The 20275-nt window shown below is 32.1% G+C and overlaps 2 protein-coding genes across 3 annotated transcripts in view; one reads left to right on the top strand and one right to left on the bottom strand.

Moving 5' to 3' along the window:
• The window catches only part of LOC127717680 (uncharacterized), a 28370-nt gene extending 21085 nt beyond the window's left edge, over positions 1–7285 (bottom strand). For both annotated transcript variants that reach the window (XM_052223437.1, XM_052223435.1), the window contains exon 1: positions 7108–7285. The gene's annotated coding sequence lies outside the window, so the exon portion shown is untranslated. The remainder of the gene's footprint in view (positions 1–7107) is intronic.
• Positions 1–20275, top strand: part of LOC127717677 (nicotinamidase-like) — a 165781-nt gene that overhangs the window by 104345 nt on the left and 41161 nt on the right. The window lies entirely within an intron of this gene.

The following is a 20275-nucleotide window of genomic DNA, read 5'->3' as shown; positions in this document are numbered from 1 at the left end:
GACAATCTGCACGGGACACTTTCTGGAAAACGGAAATATGTATAAAACAAATTGTGTGACAAGAACATTGGATTTATTTAACTGTTTCTATTACATCGGAACGTGAAATTATATAAGGTTTTTCTTGCCTGGTTCAATACTTCTTCAAAGTCAGTATGAAATTACCCATCAAAAATACGAGGAATAAAAGTAAATTCATTTTTCTCATAGTTAATGAGTTGTGCATATATTTCCTTAACGACAATTCCAAATGGGATATAACTCTTATAAGGAATATCCAGATAGCTTCGGTTAAATAATATATGACATCATAAGGGTGTAACGAGTAATTGAGTAAACTAATAAAATATCGCAGTAGATGTATCTACACGCAAAATTGGGGAGGTAACTCTATTAATGAGAGTAAAAAGTCTTCGTTAGGGCAATGGCGAAAGCTCATAAGCTGTACGATATCATATAAAACAAAGTCAAAGCTACATCTGTTAAAAATAATAGCTCAACTTAAAAAAGGCGAACAAAATATAAATAATAATATCAAAATAATGATAATAATTATAATCCTTAAGTAAAGCTAAAAGTCTTTCAACCGAAAGGTAGAAAGACCTTAAATTATATAAAAGGGAAAAAATAAAAGATGATTTAGTGGAACAAATATTTCATTCTCTGCAAAAAGGGTGGTGGGTGCGAAAGTAACTTTTACAATACACAGTTTACTTTGGTGAAATTGGAAATGAATAAAAAATGCATAAAACAAGTTTAGAATGATAATTCAGATACCCTTAATGGAGGAATGGATCATGTAGAAAAAGCGAAATTAAATGAATTGATCCTGGAAGTTACAAAAAAATAAGCATGCTTTAAAGTAGCCGATGAAAAAATCAGTCAACTCTAAAATAAATGCACTGAAATATGATAAAACGGTTATTAAATAAATACTTTTAATTCGTTTACCTGTACACACTGATCCGTCCGTTTTTGCAGTACACTACAATAAAGATTAATTATCTGAAAAAAAAAAAAGAAAATGATAAGGTCAGATCTTTTCAATCAGTATGATACAAAGGAAACCATCAACAAAACTAAATATCACAAAGGTGAAGACATACAAGTTTGATCAAGATAACACATAACATAAAGTACCATGATTATGATATCAGTTTAAGACAGATTATTTAAAAAAATCCTTGTACATTTTATAGAACTAAATAAAATCAAAAGACCTCCAAAAACCTGAATGACTTACCTGCATTTTTTTTGTTGTTAAATCTTTCATCAATGATTATTTCTGCTTTTCAATGGAAATAAAGTAGTGCTTACATTGTCAAATTGGTATTTAATTTTTTTTGGTATCTGTCATATTTTCTTCAATGGCAAAACAATGCATTTTAAACCAATATGCTATTAAGCCATAGTGACTATATTTCTTGGCATAAAAGAAAACACAATTACTTACAGGCCAGTAACTCTTTAAGGGGTCACAAAAATTAGCAATTTAGTGGCATCAACCAAACAATGGGTAGTTTTATTTGTCTGAAAATGCTTTACCTAATGAACCTTTTCACCAATGTCAGATTTAATTTTATTTTAGATACCCTAAGGATGATTAAGCTTACGTTTGGTTGGAATTGGTTCAGTAGTTTCAGAGGAGAGTTCAAGATCTTTGAAAACGTTTAACCTTTATTACATAAATTAAACCATTAGTACTGTTACCTGATCATTCAACTCCTCCTCAATTTTTAACCTCATTAAATCCGATACGTAAAGAACATTCCCATACACCGTACCAAACTTTTCGTCAGCATTTCCTTTCCATGAATCCCATATAGTTTCCAAAAATGCTTTAAATAAATAATCATTTTTAACAATCAAAGTAATAAAAATAATAATACCTGAAACAAATGACATCAATTAAGTTTCTTTTAAATTTTGGAATTCTACGAAAACAGAAGTGCAATCTTGTTTAGCACAGAAGATCACAATATTTGGGTAGGGTGACCAGAAGTAGCCGCAGTCAATATTATATAAACAATATGTGCCATATTATTTAAGTCTATAACCGTTTAAATTGCAAAGAGGTAATAAAGGTTTACAAGTTACAGAATGACATGAGGTAATTAATATCAACATATGTGTAGGGTTAGCAGAGTAAGTCAGAAACTATGTAGGGTGACCAGAGGTCAACCAAAGTCACTATCAGTGAAGGGCAACAAGATGTAACCAGTCAATATATTTGTAAGGTAAGCGAATGTTAACTAAGACAATATGCGTAGGGTGACCAGATTTAATCAAAGAATATATATATCTGTTTAAATGTCGCAGAGCTAGCCAAAGTTCATAACTTTGTCACCTGACTAAAGTTAACTAAAATCAATATATGTGTAAGATGACCACAGATTACAAAAGTCATTTACTATGTAAGGTGACCAAATGTAGAGAAAGTCAATAAATGGGAAGGGGTGACCAGAGGGCACCAGTCCATAAATCCGTAGGGGACAAATGTAACCCAAATCTGTATATGTGTGAACTGCCTACAAGTTAACAAGTTTGATAATTGTGCGGGGGTAACTCAGGTCAATAACTTAGTAGGAAAAGAGGTTATAAAGTCATTTTATGTGAAGGGTGACCAGAGGCAACCTAAGTCAATATATGAGTAGGGTGACCAGAGATAACCGAAGTTAATATCTGTGTTAGGTGACCAAAGGTAACCAAAGTTAATATATGTGAAAGGTGACCAGAGGGCACCAGTCAATAAATCTCTATGGCGACCAGATGTAATCTTTAATCAAAATCTATATCTATGTAAACTGCCGACAGCAAACGAAAGACAATATCTGTCACGTGTATGGCGTTAGGAAGTAACCAGTTTCAATATATATGAAGGGTGACCAAAGGTAACCATTGTTTAATCTGGAAGATATGATTTTAGTATGCACACAATTACTGCACAGAGTTTGGTAATTTTAATTTTCCAACGAAAGAAAGAGGTAGGGCCAATATGCCGAGGATTTTTTTTCACAGAAGGGCCAATTTCAAAAAGTGCCGACAGAATAAAATTTACTATAAAAACAAAAAATAAAAATGTTTTTTGATCAATATCTCGATTTACATATAGTATGATATGTGTGATCAATAGTTAATTTAACCCTAAAAAATGATGAAAATCCAATATCCGGATTTTCGGCTGTTTTTATGTGGAAAAAACAGGCAATCCCCCAAGAAGGACATTTCAAACCAAAAAAAAAGTTATGCTTTTTATGACTGTTGTTAGTCATACTACTTTTTACTTCAAAAATGAAATTGGTTTAGTGTGTCCTTATTACATAAAAAACAACTTTTTAAAGAAAAAATTGTACCATCGATAAATTGTACCGATATACCTTCTAAATAAGAATCATAATGATCAGAATCACCGTAGCTCCACCATTAGAGCACAGAACTACTAATAAATGATGAATTTGAAGAAAGGGTTCGAACCTCGCTCAGAACTTTTGCATTTTTTGTGTTGTTATATTAAATTTTAAAGTTTCTATCATATTTTTTCGGATGTTTGCTTGACTCATAGAGTCATTCGGGTTCATTTTGACTATTCAGTTAGTTTACTAGTATATAATTTTACGTGTATCAAAGAAAAATAATGTATCGCTTATTGTGTGCAATCCTATGACTGTCCATACTCTTGAATTACTTTCTATTCATGTGTTTACATTATTACGTATATCCAAGGGACAACTGCCGTCAAATTGATGTAGGTGCCTGTACATAACCAATAACACGAGAATTAATTCTATAGAAATTAAGCCTACATGTTGCGGGTGTAATATATACATAACTTAAAATAAGGCCATTGTATACAAGTTTCATAACAACAAAAAACAATTCGTCGAAACCTTTTTTGAACATGGTATTATATGTAACAAATGCAGTCAACAACAATTTTGTCGCCAAATCACAAACTGTAAAGATACTAGTACTGAAATTTTTACCACCTTCTATACACGGGTACCTAACTCATCAGAAAAATAAAACAACATAACAGAACAAATCAATTACACTACAAATCGCGATTGTAGGTAAAACATCAAGAAGCTGTTGCATCTGTATCACAACGAAGGGCCGATTTGTTAAAATTACAGAAAAGGCAATAAAACATGAAGTAGTAACACAGGGTGATCTATGACCAACTGATGTAAGATGTTCTCCGGTTTTAATTTTATATACATGTACATGTATTTTCTTGTCTTATCTTATAGACGATAAAACCTTAAAAGACCAGGACAAATACAGATATACATATTCAGAATGAGAAAATCACGATTTGAATTAGTTCGATATTATTTGGCTCCTTGACAATTTACATGGTATGGCACCTCGCATAAAGGATGTTAATAATAAAATAAAATCAATATTAAAAAACAATAGTCTTGGCCTTGTTTTTGTAGGAATACCTGTTCAAGGTATGAAAATAAATAATGTGACGTATTTTCTTGTACTATAATTAGCATCTATAGGGCTATTTAAAACATTATTTACCTATCTTATCGAATGAAACAAATCTCCGGCAAATTGGCCCTCCCTCTTTATTTTTTTGGATTCCTAGCAGTTTTATGTTATGGTTTACGTCTACTTTGAAATTTAATTGTAATTTTATTTATTTCATATCGGTTCAGAATAAGATTCTCTTATTGGATAAAAAGGGGTAATATGACATTCATTATTTTTCAGTAATAAATTCCATCCTTCATTAACAGAACAAAACGGACCAGAAAACTGGTCGTTAACGAACTTTTACATGAGAATGACAGGTGGGCGTGGTTTCCGTCTGATAATGACCGTTGAGGCGTGGTTTCTCTGTAAATGACCGTTGGGGCGTGGTTTCTCTGTTAATGACCAATGGGGCGTGGTTTCTCTGTTTAGAGAGATTTATCCATTTTTAAAACATGTTCCTTTCTTTAATATTATATTTAATTTGTTGAATTGTTTATTATTTGTTTTTGTTAATAATAAATTAAGGAGAACTTGATTAAGTATTTATATACTGAAAAATTGCACTAAAATGAATGGGAGTATTCCTACAACTGGTCTTCACTCTCTGCCATACAAATCGTACGTCAACTACTCGAGTTCGCTTTAGGCATTTTGAATTAATGAAAATTTTCAAAACATAGTTCCTCAATGAAATAAACATAATAGTTCTTCAAAAAAAACTGGTCATTATCGTGATACATGGACTGCCCGTAGGACAGTAATATTGACTATGACAGCGATAATGACCTCGCCTTCGCGTCATTATCGCTACCTTAGTCAATACCACTCTCCTGTGAGCGGTCCAACTATTATATAAATATTAAATCCTGAATTAAAAGGATTAAGTCGATTAGAATGTGACCTTACTCTTAATACTGTTCAATGGCATTTTAATATAATTACACCAACTATATATAGCTAACAACATTACAAATGTCTACATTCATAAATACATATAAATATGTTACTGGTTGAGTTGACAAATAAAACTGTAAGATCAGCATAACATCAGAAGAAACCTTCTCAAGCTCAAGAGATAAATCATTGAAAAATATTATTAAAAGTAAATGTCATAATATGGAACCTTCTGGTACTCTTGATCAAACCTCTAAAGTAGGTAAATCCCTAACTTTGTATTGTGTAACTTTTGTCTTCCGTTTGTAAGGTGGCACTAGATCAATAGCATTTCCTTTCTTCTTGAAGATAAATATAGAATTGATTTAAAAACTTACCTTTACTTCTTTCTTTTATGACAGCTAACATTATCCTTAAAAAATATTAAAATACAGTTCATCCATTGCTTAAGTTATCTTAACATTATCAATATCATCAACTACATGTATAAGATTAGGCCGTGTTCACATTGACTTAAACTCGGTGTTGTGTTAGTGTAACTCACACATTAACTAAACATAATTGCGTTCCCATTGATAAAACTTAATGTTTACATGAAGATTTAATCAAGACTCATCTATCATCTTTGCCGAACACATAGTTCATTTGAAAAGGTCTTCCTGAATCGATCAGACGTACACACTGACAGAAATATTTGCCACTGGTCTTTATACTCAAACAGCGATTCACTTATAAATGCATTACTGAAAAAGGGGGAGGTTAATTGTTTGTTTGTGTAGTATCTGAGACTCGTTAAAATTATATTAGAAATAATATAAAAAACATTCTCCCCTCCCTTTGACAAATACTCCTTGGATAAAAAAAAATAGCACTTGATACAAACAGAAGAGATAGAAATGTAGTGATCCTTAACATAGCAATTCTTTTTCTTCGTCTGTAAGCACGCTAATGGCAATCCTACGTTTTTAATGCGTAATCGAGACATCTTTAAACTACTGCAAATCATCCAAAATGACTTTCTTAAAGGAGCAACCACTTTACTTCAAAAAAAAGGGAGAGGGGTTCTGAGTTCTCGCGCGAAAGTTTATAATTAGTTTTTTTTCGATGGTACCAATTTATATAATATTTAACATGTTTAACACTATAATGTATGGGAAAACGTTTGATTCAGAATATTTGTTCATTCTATAATTGTCTGAATGTCTCAATTTTTTTTTTAAATCTAATTGTGGAAAAATCCACCCCCCCCCCCTTTTTTAAAAGTCAAGTGGTCGTTTATTAACTGTAGAAAGATGTTCGAAAATTTGAATTCGGTTCTACGTAATGAACATTTAAATGACATATAGTTTACGAGTGTGAACAAATCTTATGTACATGTAACTAAACAAGGTGTATAGATGTGAACAAATTTAATGTGAAACTAGCGTACATTACATTAAACCAAATGTAAACATGTTTACTGTACACGACGTTTGGTGTGAACACGGCCTTAGTGAATTATTTATTTTGTGAATTTTTTTTTATATCTACTTCTACTTAGAGTCTTAGGGTGAATATATCCTTCTAGTCTGTGATTCGAACATTTAAAAAAAACGTGTCATCACAAATGACAAATCATGCAAAATGGATGAAACAATTATTTTGCTTTGAATGACTTAATTAAACTTAATATGCTTAAGTTTGTGTTATTCATTGTATTCAATTGCTCGGTATGTTAATTTTACTTACAGATAATACAGACGGTGACAGGCTCTATGGTGTATTGCTAAATAGAAAGATGAATTGTCTATTTTAAGCTTTCTATTTTTAGACATGTGTTAGAACTACAATATTACTACACACAAGAGCACTATTTATAGGGTGACCAGTGGGCACCGTTCAGCGTAACTATTATCCTTGTGCATATATCTCCCAATTGATACGATATTCCCGGGCTTGTATTTCCTATCATGATTTCCTTGAAAGAGGATTGCTGCTCACAAGGAAGCTATTAAACCAAGAGTTCCAAATGGTGAAGTTGAAATCATCCCTTCGTAAATTTTACGGACGCCATCACGAGTTGGTTGACCGTTATGGAATAACCGTTTCACAGATGATATCGGATATGTTCCTTATGTCGTAACTACAATACTCTTCCTTTTCACGAATGTGACCTACCGAATTAGACTATTTACCGGATTTGTAATAACATAAGCAACATGACGGGTGCCACATGTGGAGCAGGATCTGCTTACCCTTCCGGAGCACTTGAGATCACCCCCAGTTTTTGGTGGGGTTCTTGTTGCTTAGTCTGTAGTTTTCTATGTTGTGTCATCTGTACTATTATTTGTCTGTTTGTCATTTTATTTTTGGCCATGGCGTTGTCAGTTTGTTTTCGATCTATGAGTTTGACTGTCCCTCTGGTATCTTTCGTCCCTCTTTAATAAACATTCTGGGTAGTGGTATAACAGCACAATATCAGAACAACTATTAAAATCAGTTGGAAAAAGCTTGACTTATCAGATCATCTATAAGAACAAGTAAGAAACTTTGGAATTGCAAAACGTGCAGGGTGATTCGATGTATTTATCATATTTTCCACTTTTATATTGTTAAATACCTATATCGTGTGAAACATTTTTTCTACATTTGTACCGAACACCATTTTTATATCCATTTATAGGTACATGTATAACTTATTGAATATTTTTTCCCATCGATCAAATATGGTGTCTACCAAGACATTTGCAAATTTGGAAAAAAACGAAATGTCTTAGTCAACTCCAACACGTCGGTGTGATCCATGGAGAGTTGTCTCATTAGCACTCATACCACATCTTCTTATATCTATCCAAGTCTAATTTTGCTAATAGCTTAATTTTGCTAATGTCGTATGTTGACAGGTATACATTTACAAGGTCCCAGGACAACAATGAACTGGTTTGGAAGTTTCACCGATTTTCTCTTGTCCAAGAGTATTATGACAGGTGTCTACTGGTACCACCGCTGATAATACTTAATCACGTGAAGAGAGCTTTCTTTTTTATCTTAAATAAATGTTGCAATGTTAGTAAAACAAAGCAAGAAAATGTTTTCAGTAAGTACACATATAATTATCTTCTACATCATGGAAAATTTTAATTTAAATGATTAAAGGATATAGAATCTTTAATGTAACAATCTGCTCTATCACCCTCTCAGATATGTGTTATTTAATTTATTATACTGAATGTTCTGTCTTTAAATTTCAAATTCAAAGTAATAAACTATGTCGTCTTATACATAACAATCATCCGTATTTATTAAAGCGCACACTTGAGCAAGCGTCTCCGTGAAGGGTAATAGAGTAAATTGTCTCCCTCGTATTAACCAATCAAAATCTGGCATTTTGACCAATATATAATGAAAACAAATAAGACATGATTGTCAATGATTCAATTATCTACAAAAGACTAAAGAAAAAGGATGTAAACTACTTAAGCAGTGATTGCTAACAATAAAAAACCCCATACATATAGTATTTTAACAAAGGCTCTGATCAAAACTGAAAACAAACGGCCCACGGCTGATAACAACATACGATAAACACTGAAGTAAATACACTTATAGAATGTGTCGTGTTTGACAAAAATGAACACATCTCTAAGATAATCATAATATAGTGACGTTTTTTAAATATATGTGATAATGCTAATAACCAATTTCCATCTTTGGAAGGAATAGACATGAAACCTAAAGACATGAAAAAAATCGATTTGTTGGAGAAAGATGCAGTGAACAGTTATTCAAATGCATCAGTTTCATTACGAAAATACAGAGCCAGAGCTATATCTAGTGACGACGGAAGGTAATAATTTATTCAGTGAATAAAGAAATGGAACATTATTAATCTAAAATTTCTCATATTAAAATGTTTCTTTAATTATAAATATCAACAGATTTTTGCAGAATATATGCTTTTTCTACTTTTTATTTCACATTAAAACAATATAACTACATTTGATTTTATTTCAGATCGGAATTTTATTGATGTTAATGACTGTCAAATTCATCAGTGAAACTTTCCAATTGTAAACTTTTTAATTATCAGCAGTAACAATTTATCATTACGGATGCGACCGAAACCAGAAGGTCTGTCTATATCGTGATATTTTCCCCGATATTGACACTAATGGACGAATTCAAACTTAAATCTATGACAAGTGTGATGATTTCAACTTTCGAATTGTAAACTTCCTGAGGTTACTTATCAGCAGTAATATACCCTCTAGCCAATCATATGACGATTAAAAAGTTACGCTCGTGGATGTTCACACTACATGGATTTCATTGCCAGGGGGTGTTTTTACACAAAAACCACCAAAATAAATTTACGAGGAAGAACGACTTAAATCGACTCAACATAAGTTTTGCGGTCACCATCACGAATTGGTTTACCGATACGATGTATCTCTGTCTCAAATCACTAGAGACATGTTTTCGCAGTCATAGATCTTTAAATACTATTTCTTTAATTTAACCGATCATGTCCTATTCCCGAATGTGATATTTAGACTGAGTGTGGATTCGTATGGCGGTTGATAATGCATAGCAGGAGACGCTTATTTGGAGTTCTTGTGATCCCCTCAGTTTTTGTTTGTTGTCTTGATTTCTATCTTCCTTATCGATTTATGAAACTTGAACATTGGTTAACTACTGGTGCCTAAATTTATAACGTAGTCCACCAGACGCGCATTTTGTCTACATAAGACCGTGTATTTGCGCTCGAAATAAAACAGTTGGAGAAACTTATTAAAAAACGAACTTGAAAAGTAGTGAAAACTCAGTATGCAAATTTTATGGAGATCTATCACTAGGCGCTTGATAAAAAGGCAACAGTAGAATACCGCTGTTCGAAACTCATAAATCGATAGAGATAAAAACAAATCCGGGTTACAAACTAAAACTGAGGGAAGTGCATCAAATATAAGAGGAGAACAACAACACAACAAAAACACAACATTAAAATGTAAAACACACAGAAACGAACTATAATATAACAATGGCCATTTTCCTGACTTGGTAGAGGACATTTTAAGGAAAAAATGGTGGGTTGAACCTGGTTTTGTGGCATGCAAAAAAAACGAAGAGCAAGTTTATGTTTTGACCGCATTGAAAATTGTGTGACTTAATAATACAAGAAAAAATATTACTATACAATGGGTCAGTATACACTAAATCAAGTTAAAATTCCTGTCAACGTATAGTCATATGCATTGCTTATAACTTCAAGTCCTACAAAAAATAAAGATCAACAGGAGAATTCGGGTTAAGTTGTTGTTTCACGTTTGAGGTTGAAAAATGTCTATCACTTTACATTTTGCTCTCAATCCCCCTAGTTTTTCATGTAGGGGAAATAAGCTGATCAATTAAAATGTCGACCAGACTTTTCTACTTTGACCCCTTAACTCAGATGACAACATATCGTAAAGTGACATTTCAAATACATAGATGTTTTGATGCAGATGACCTTGTATTGATCCAAACACTGCATAGACTTCTGACGGTATCGCGTGACTTTTGTGTGTAAAATCAAATCGGACACAGGAAAACTGATTATCTCGGAACTAAAGTATTATTTTTCATATATCTCAAGATGAAATTTATCTTAGAATACAAAGTATTGGCTGTAATATTATTAGCGGTACCAATCAAACTTAAACAGATTATCATTTTAATAATTTAGTGTGCTGTGTCTTCGATATACTCGAGGCCAAGATAAATTGTTTTATTATTATTTGTAAAGTTGCCAAAAAAGTAAAATTATAAAGTTAAAGATTTTTTGCGTCTGAAGTATCTTTCTACATTTACCTACACCAAGCCATTTCAAAATCACAAATCTAAAGCCGGGGGTGTATACATTCTATAAATATGTGGACAAAAGGGACATAAAATGACGAAACAATCTTATGTCAACTTTGCCAAAGAGCACTTCATCTTGTGTTTCTTGAAACCTGTTCTAATTTATCAACGAAATTTTTTTTTTATAATCATGTCAATGTGCGGAACAACGGCTACTTAAATAATAATAGCCTCCCTGAAGCGGTATCGACCCAGCGGTTGAAAATTTAATCGACACTTAATAAATGTAATATGTTTCTTAAACGCTTTTCCTGATCTACGTTCATTAGAAACGCCCAAAACAAATAACTTGAAAGCCGGGGATGTATGAATACTTGAGAATCTATATGGACGAAAGTGGTCAGTGCTTGTTTTATAATTGCATATATTATGCAAATATAGTTTGTTCCATTTACTTTTCATTACAGCTATTATCATGACGCAGAACATAGTTTACATGAGCAAGTCGAAAAAGTGACAAATGAAGTTGGAAAGCTTCACAATTTCTTGGAAGAGATGAAACAGGACATTAAAGACATTAAATCATATAAACAGAGAGTATTACTAGTTGAACTTCCTAAAGGTATTCCTAGTGGAACACATATTCCAGAAGAGGTCCCAATGTTTCAAAAAACGTCATGAGCAGTTACATTATTCGATTCTCACTTTGTCATAGTACGTAAAAGTTTTACTTAATGCACAGTAAAGATCTACAATCTGCATTGATTTTAGTCCGCTTATCATATACAGAATGGTTATATAGATTAGTTGTGCTCATTTATAAGTTTGCGTTTTGATTTATTTCAGTGTGTTATTAACTCACTTTTATTTCTTGCACTGTGAATATCTGCATGCTTGACAAATGCATTGTACTAAGCATCTACAATGACGTTTCACTTATTCTTATTAGTTTTTATGGCTAATTTGAATGTACTAACATAATGTAATAGTCTGATTTTTAAAAAAAGGTAGATTTTTTGGTAGTATTGTTTTCACAAAATGTTTATAGTTGGTTATTTTAAGATTAAAAGGATTAATAATAGATTAAATTCTGAAGTATTAATGAAAAAAATGAATTATAGAAATTAAATGGTGTCAATGAAAACAATCATAAGATAAAAAAAATCTACAAAAAATAATATAATTATTTAAAAAAAGGGATATTGGGTATCCATCCATGACACACAATCAGAACATGCACAGCCAAAAAAAAAAAAAAAACACAAAAAGCAAAGGAACATTGTATAAAGTATGTTTGATCAGCATAAATTAAGGCAACAGAAGTTTACCGATGTTTAATTTGAATCGCATGAATCGATTAAAAAGACATAATACGATAATAAATAAAATTGCTGCGTTGAAGACCCATTGGTGGCTTTGGACTGTTTTCTGCTCTTTGGTCGGGTTGTTGTCTTTTTACACATTCTACGTTTCCATTCTCAAATTTAAAAACTAAGGGAATTCCAGGAACTCCAAAATGAACCATACTAGCTGTGTTGATAGGGTAAGCTTTTCCTGCTAGGAAATCAAACCTTTACACATGAATGATCACTGTTTATTCTGAATATGAGATTAATGCCAAAGAAATTTTATAGTGCAATTCATACTAATATATATACAAGTGATTTCTCATTATCAAAGTATCCATTTTCGTGGACAATGTGTACATTGGTGTTAAAACAAGTTTCCTCAATGTCAGGTTTAGTATGAGAGGCCAGTTTTGCTCATTGAGTAAGGTAGTAAGATGAGTAATATTGCAAACATCCACTCCATTTGGAATCTGTTGAATAACTTTCCTCATGCAAATCTCTGACTTCTTGTCCAAATTTTGTCTTGCTTCATTTTTTGTGGTTCCATCAACTCTTTAATGTTTGTATTAGTTTAAGATTTTCAAATATTTTGCCTTTGCGTATCATTGAATAGAAATTATGTGCTAAAACGTGCATTGGGTGCAGCAAAATGTGCACTGCTTAAGTTATTTTCTCATAAGCAATCATACCACATCTCCTTATTTTATATTAAAGTGTTCAAATTGTCCTCAACACTCTCTAAGTACTAACTGTTGTGACAATTTACGAACTCATGAACATTTTTATACGAAATTGTCAGTATACAAAGTAAAATTGTCAAAAACAGAATGACAGAGATAAAGATAGTTTAACTGTTAAAAACACACAGCAAATTTGATGTGTTTGGATTCTTGCAAGGTTGTCTAACATATGAAATTTCAAACACCGGCCCAAAAACAACTCCAGGAAGTTAATTCATTTTTTTGAGGAAAAAGACATCTACCTTGCTTAAAGATATGCCTGACAAAGTAAATTATAACATTTTGCCACGAAGCAAAACTTTGAAATGCAATTGATAAATTTTTTAAAAATTATTACTCATAAAATTTGGATATCAGATGTTCTTGTTGGTGTACGTTTAATCTGTTCTCTGGACGCAGTTTCTTGACTCTTATTGCCCTTGAAAATTTCAGTTCTTTTTGCTTTATCTGCAACTGTGCATATAAGCGTATTACAAGTTTTTGTTTAAACTGTAAGGCCAAATTTAATTGGCTAACAAAATGCTTTTATTAAGCATCGAATTAAAACAAAGTTTGAAACAGACCACAATGACGCAAACGACGCCAACGATACAAGGCTCCCTTAGTGATAAGTGTCTAGTGAAAAAAGTATTTTTTTTAATTCACTGAGTTGGCAAATGATGAATGCATATCAGAGTATGCTCAGCCTGTCGAAGCACTCGTTCTCTAGAAATAAAGCCACAAACAATTTGGCAGGGTTATATATGTTTCTGAGCGCTTAATGTCCCTCTAACCGGAGACAGTTGTGAAAATTCACTTCATCAGAACAAAGTTGCTTTTACATGTAAAACCACGTAAAAAGTTGGTAAAATAGATTGTTTTCTTCGGTGTAAATGCTATGATCAAGGACTAAAGATTGTCATAAACAAAACAGATATGAATATTCAGACAATATTCATGCAATAACTAGAACGACGAAAGAATAAAATCATAAATAACTGGTCAATGATTAACCTATTGATTGATTCAAATTGGTGGTGGGAGAAGTAACACTATTGGGTTGTGTATATATATATATATATATATATATCAGCACAACAATGTTAAATCTGCAAATTTGCAGGAGCAAATTTTTGTTCTTCCCTCGCCTGGATTCGAACTCATGCTATTGTGATATCGTGACGACACCACCTGCACTGTGTCCAGCGCTCTAGACCACTCAGCCACCTAGACTGAACTGAAACTTTCAGATTAAACATTGTTGTGCTGATATTTAGAGTAATTATGAATATAATATGTGTTTTCAGCCGTGTATCACCTTCACTTGTGATCCAATGAATGGATCTGTCGTAGAGTTGTCACTTGATAAGAAGTACTTATCCAATAATTATTTCTGTGACTGCATCTTACGATCCTTTACGACAGATAATTTAGCTAATCTGCAATCAATTCCATCTCCATGCCTAATATATCATGTACTGTGTTATACATGAATTATATATATAGATAGCATAAGAATGATATGTTTTGGTTTCAATTTGACCAGTAATTTCGAAGGACAAGACTTTTGCAAAAGTTTACAGACGACTACAAAGAACGATAAGAGATGAGATTAAAATGACAGTTGTTCGTCAACAATCGAGAGGTCTTTCCTTTTTGGTTATGTAAAAAATGTTTAAATAAGCGTAGAATGCATTGAAAAGCTCTAAAACACACATAAAACCCTTAAAATATGGCCAAAAACACATAATGTGCAATTTGGGACATGACCTTGACTTTTGACCTTATGATCTATGTCAAGGTCATTGGTCCACGATGTCATTGCAATAAAGCCCATAGGTCTAGGACCTTTCGTTCAAGAGTTAAAGCTAATTTTGTCTTTTCAAAAACCGTTAACGGAGGTTATACCGGTCCCTTACGTCAAGGTCAAATTTCTTCGGTCAAAATGTTAAAAAGGTTGCGCCTTACACTTTTTCACTATTCACGATTTCTGTAAGTATAATGGTTTTTGAGATATCCCATTACAAATTGCAAGATCAAAGGTCAAGGTCAACCTTAAAAAAGCTTTAAAACACAGTTAAAACACTTTAAATACGATCAAAAACACATAATTTGCTATCTGGGATGTAATCTTGATCTTTGACCTTGAAACCTTGTCAAGGTCATTGATCCGCGATGTCATTGCAAAAGACCCCATGGGTCTAGGACCTTAAGTTAAATAGTTAAAGCTAATTTTGTCTTTTCAGAAACCGTTTACTGGGGTTATGCCCTTTACGGCAAAGTCAAATCTATTTGGTCAAATGTAACAAAGTTGCGCCTTAATGACCCAAACATTTTCCACTATTCAAGACTTCTGTAAGTTTAATGGTTTCTGTGATCATTCCATAATAATGTGTAAGATCAAAGGCCAAGGTCAACATAAAAATTTTACCTTGAGGCATTTTCAAGTTCACATGAATTGATGATCATTGGTGAAGATCCTAGGAGGCTACGGCTAACGGTTTCTGAGTTTTAGTGGCCAACCGACAGAGGTAATTTTTTTAAGGGGCATAACCCTACCAATGAGTTGTTGAATCTTTTCGATCCAATGTAACGAAGAACCAAGGTCTGGTTCTTATCAAATTCCACCCTACGCTTTTTTTTCTACCTATTATGGTTACGGTGTTTGAATGAAAACAAGTTTTTTGGTGTTAGGGGAGATAACCGCTATGAAGGAAATGTTACGGAGTAGTGCTCTACCCACAAGATAGCTTTTGGTCAACCGATACTTGATACCTAATATCATTTCAACATGTCACGTACTTTTTTGGAGAAGTGTCGTTAAAATTTGGTGGAAAGAATAATAACAATTAAAAAGTCAAGAACAGTTGAGAGGTCTTTCCTTCTTGTAATGTAAACTATATGTTTAAATAGGCGTAGAATGTAATAAAAAAGTTACGCCTTTATGACCCAAACACTTTTTACTTTTCACGATTTCTGTAAGTTTAATGGTTTTTATATATCCCATAAAAGTTGTAAGGTCAAAGGTCAAGGTCATCCTCAAAAAGCTTTAAAACACACTAAAAATTCTTTAAATAAGGTCAAAAACACATAATTTGCTAATTGGGACATGACCTTGACCTTTGACCTTGTGACCTTTGTTAAAATCAGAGTCAATTGAAAAAAATCTAATTACTGCTGATTAATGTTGATAATACTCAATTCTGTTATATAGACAAAATAAGACAAGACAAGATATATGTTTTATGGTAATTATGCATACACAATTGTCTTGAAAACTTGTAATACAAACATAATCAACATAATTGTTTTATACTGCATAATCATCCGTATTCATTTAAGGTGATAGATTGATTTGAATTCAAATATTTTATATGAAAATAATATTATATTTCTGTATGAAATCTTAATATAAATTAAAAAAAAAAATATTCAAATAAATGTCTTATCCTATGAAAGTTTAATACTCAAATGTCAAAGGCCAACTTTTTTACCGTCTACCTTTTATATAATCATAAAATTTATAAACATTTATGAATGACACTGAATTCCTATATATCTTTATTTTTATTCCTTATAAATATTTTTATATTGGGGAAGAATCGACTTTAAATATGGGGCCGGATCGACTTGGAACGGAACAACTTGGGACGGATCGACTTGGGGCCGGATCGACATGAAAGCTCTGGAATGACACTACCAACATTTTTTTCAAATCGAAATGCAGCTTCCTTTCGTTGATCCTAACTTTGTGTTAAAATTATAGAATTGGTTAAAGCAGATTTGAGTTATCGTACTGTGTTGACGCATGGACAGACGAAGGGACATTGATATACAATATTATTAAATGATATAAGCAAATCAGCCCCAATACGGATAAATCAACATGTGCAATACTGATGACGTTGCCCTGTCGATATAAATCAAGATGTTAATATTGTTTTTCGGAAAGGGCAATACGGAAAAAGCTTCCGGTTTCAATTTTCTTACGCCTAAGTTTACTTAACTTAATACGTATCGTTATGCCTAAAATACATTTGTATCATATTTTGTAATTTAATATAAAAAAATCATAAAAAAAGGTTTAAATGATGTTCAGTGTTTTGTAACGTCTTGAAACGGAAATATTTCTCATCCTTTTCGAGTACGACTTTCGATTATCATCACTGTTTTATTTGCACGAGGATAAGAGCTTATGTGAAGGGTTACTGCCAGTCACCCAGCGTCAAAACCGTTGCACTACGAAAAGTGTATACGCAAGTTAATGTAGTTCCAACTAAAAAGATAGATCTAAATATCTAAAAGGAAACATAATTGAGCATGTATGTGCGGTAATATAATTTGCAATAAATTCATTGCATTGAAGTGCAAGGTTTCTAGATTATCAATAAAATAGCCTGTGATTTCAAGTTATATTAATTCCGGCAAAAAATGTGATTAAAATCGGCGAGGTTATTATATGCCAAGTGACTTAGTTGGTGCTTAACATCATAAAGTCTGTCAGTCTCTATAATATGCATTTTTTTCCATTAATTTTAACTTAAGGTTTCAGATATTCCGTTTTTATCTTTTGAAAATTACTGTTTATTGAAAATATTTATAATACCACTTAAAGTCATAGCAGGCAAAATGATAGGTGACTGCATATATCATTTATATAGCACCAACTTTTAAAATGTTGTAGGTTTGTTCATGTAGGGTGTCATGGATTTGCAACTATTTATATGAGGGACAAGGAGGAAATTGAACGGCAAAACATGAAGCATTGTTTTCGAAAGTATCTTATGAATAAGACTTGTTTTACGATGATTAAAGGACATGTCATAATAATATATGTATTCGAAAGGGTCTCAAGTCATGATATTCATAACTTTTATCATGCACTTAAGACACCTCGTGACATGACTTATGATGGTCTTATGATTGTCATAAATGTTACAACATCACACATTTTTTTATTTGCTCGTGCAACATGCAGATCCAGGATTTCGACAAAAAAGGGGGCCCAAACTAGGCATCGTTTGGAGTGGTATATGCTAAAAGTCTATACATAATGTATATATATATATATATATATATATATATATATATATATATATATGAGTCTAAAAGATTGTGTAACAATACCGATAAATAGATGGAAAACAAAACACTAAAAAGTGTGGAATATCATCGCACAAAGATGGAAAAACTGAACAGATGATATAAATTATACAATAATTGCAAATATTTCGGCACAACAAATGGCCTTCCTCAGTGTTAAAAGTTTTAACAATACTGATATATAATGTATAAGGTGTAAACATAGATCAGTAATAATACAGGTAAGTTTTGGTCGATTGATTTTAATCCAAAATCCTGAATATCATAATATAAACATTAGACTGTAAATTTAATTATTTCTTTCTATATATATGTAGCTCCATAGGGGGCGAGGCCCTGCCCTCTCCGGCAAAATCCGTCTCTGCATGCAGCCTTTCTTACTCTTTTTTTGGCACTGTTTATTCTTCCGTTTAATCTGCTAAATAGTAAAGATCTTTTATTCTCCACTTCGTCATTTAAAATCCGAATCTCCTGCGACGTACAATTTGGAATCCTTTTCTTTGTAATGATTAATTTTAATAAATATTTAAAATATTTCTTTCTTTATATAGTAGTTCATTAACGTATTTGCACGGGCATTTCTTTTAGCGGGTACTCTTTGTACCAAATCTTAAAAGTATTCCCAATAATAAAACACTTCATTACAATTAATGAATGACAATTATTTATTTTGAATTTATTGAACCATAAAATTAATTTTTGACTCTTCACATTGAACAATCCGCGAAGCGGATTATGTAAAATGTGAAGAGTCAAAAATTAATTTTATGGTTCAATTAATTCAAAATAAATTATTGTCATTCATTATAAATAAATTTCTATCAAAAAAAAGGCTCAAAGAGCTTTTCGTATTATTTATATTAACAATAACAACGTACACACATGTTGGCGTATGAATACACAACGTCAGAGTGGGCGTGTCTCCATAAAAATTGACAACATTGAAAATAAAGGTAATACTTTTAACCAATCAGAAGACAGTAAATACACCAAATTTATTTATTAAAACATGAACGCGAAGTTTTAACCAAAGTTAAACAAATTGTCAACTCAGATTTTAACCCGTCTTCATATATAATTTCATGTTCATCGTGTTCATTATACTGAAAAAATATGAAATATTCGTATAAGATAAGAATGGTAATAGTTATTATTTTCATAGTTACATGTTTTCATTTTTGACTGTCATTAGAGCATCCTGGTATGACTGTCTTATGACAGCTATGATTTACATTCTATGGCATATCATATGATAGTCATGAAATGGTAATAAAATTTGCCTTAAGATGAATCGAAAACCAGCCCCTGGACTTTTTAAGAATCAACAAAATCAAATGTGTACTTATTTATTTCGTGTAAATAGGTATTTATTTACTGTACAGCAACCGAATTTGGAATCCAGAAAAAATCTACAGGGGCATATTTAGGAAGTTAACTGAATCAACAGGTGAACTTCGTCTTAGTTCAAATGTTGTGTTAGTGGAGTATATGTTCCATTTCCTTCCTTAAGTGTTGCAATGTTTTTTCATTTTGTGGTAATTCACGATGTCAAAGAGTGGTCTCGTGTTAAAGGTCTTTTAAATTTAATTAAATATTATTTCTTACCGTTTTATTCCACATAGAAGATCTTGTTTTAACCTGCAGTAGTTTCATTTAAAAGGAGGACTTGTATGTGTTGACGTGTGGAATTCATTGGTGGCATTAATATTCTTTCAGGTAAGTCATGCCAAAAAATGTCTTTCGTTGCAATTTTGAAAACTTCGCTTGGAGCAAATTACACTGATATCGTCCTTTTTCTAAAAAAAAAGTTCATCGGAAGATACAAAGACCTTGTTGATAAACATATATGAATAGTATCAACTTCACAAATAATACGATGTTTTTGAAGATTCTAGGCACTGACGT

This window comes from Mytilus californianus, unplaced genomic scaffold, assembly GCF_021869535.1.
Source record: "Mytilus californianus isolate M0D057914Y unplaced genomic scaffold, xbMytCali1.0.p SCAF_10, whole genome shotgun sequence".
NCBI classification, from domain to species: Eukaryota; Metazoa; Mollusca; class Bivalvia; order Mytilida; family Mytilidae; genus Mytilus; species Mytilus californianus.
The sequence above is the reverse complement of the archived record's forward strand: the minus strand, read 5'-3'. Positions and strand labels throughout refer to the sequence as shown.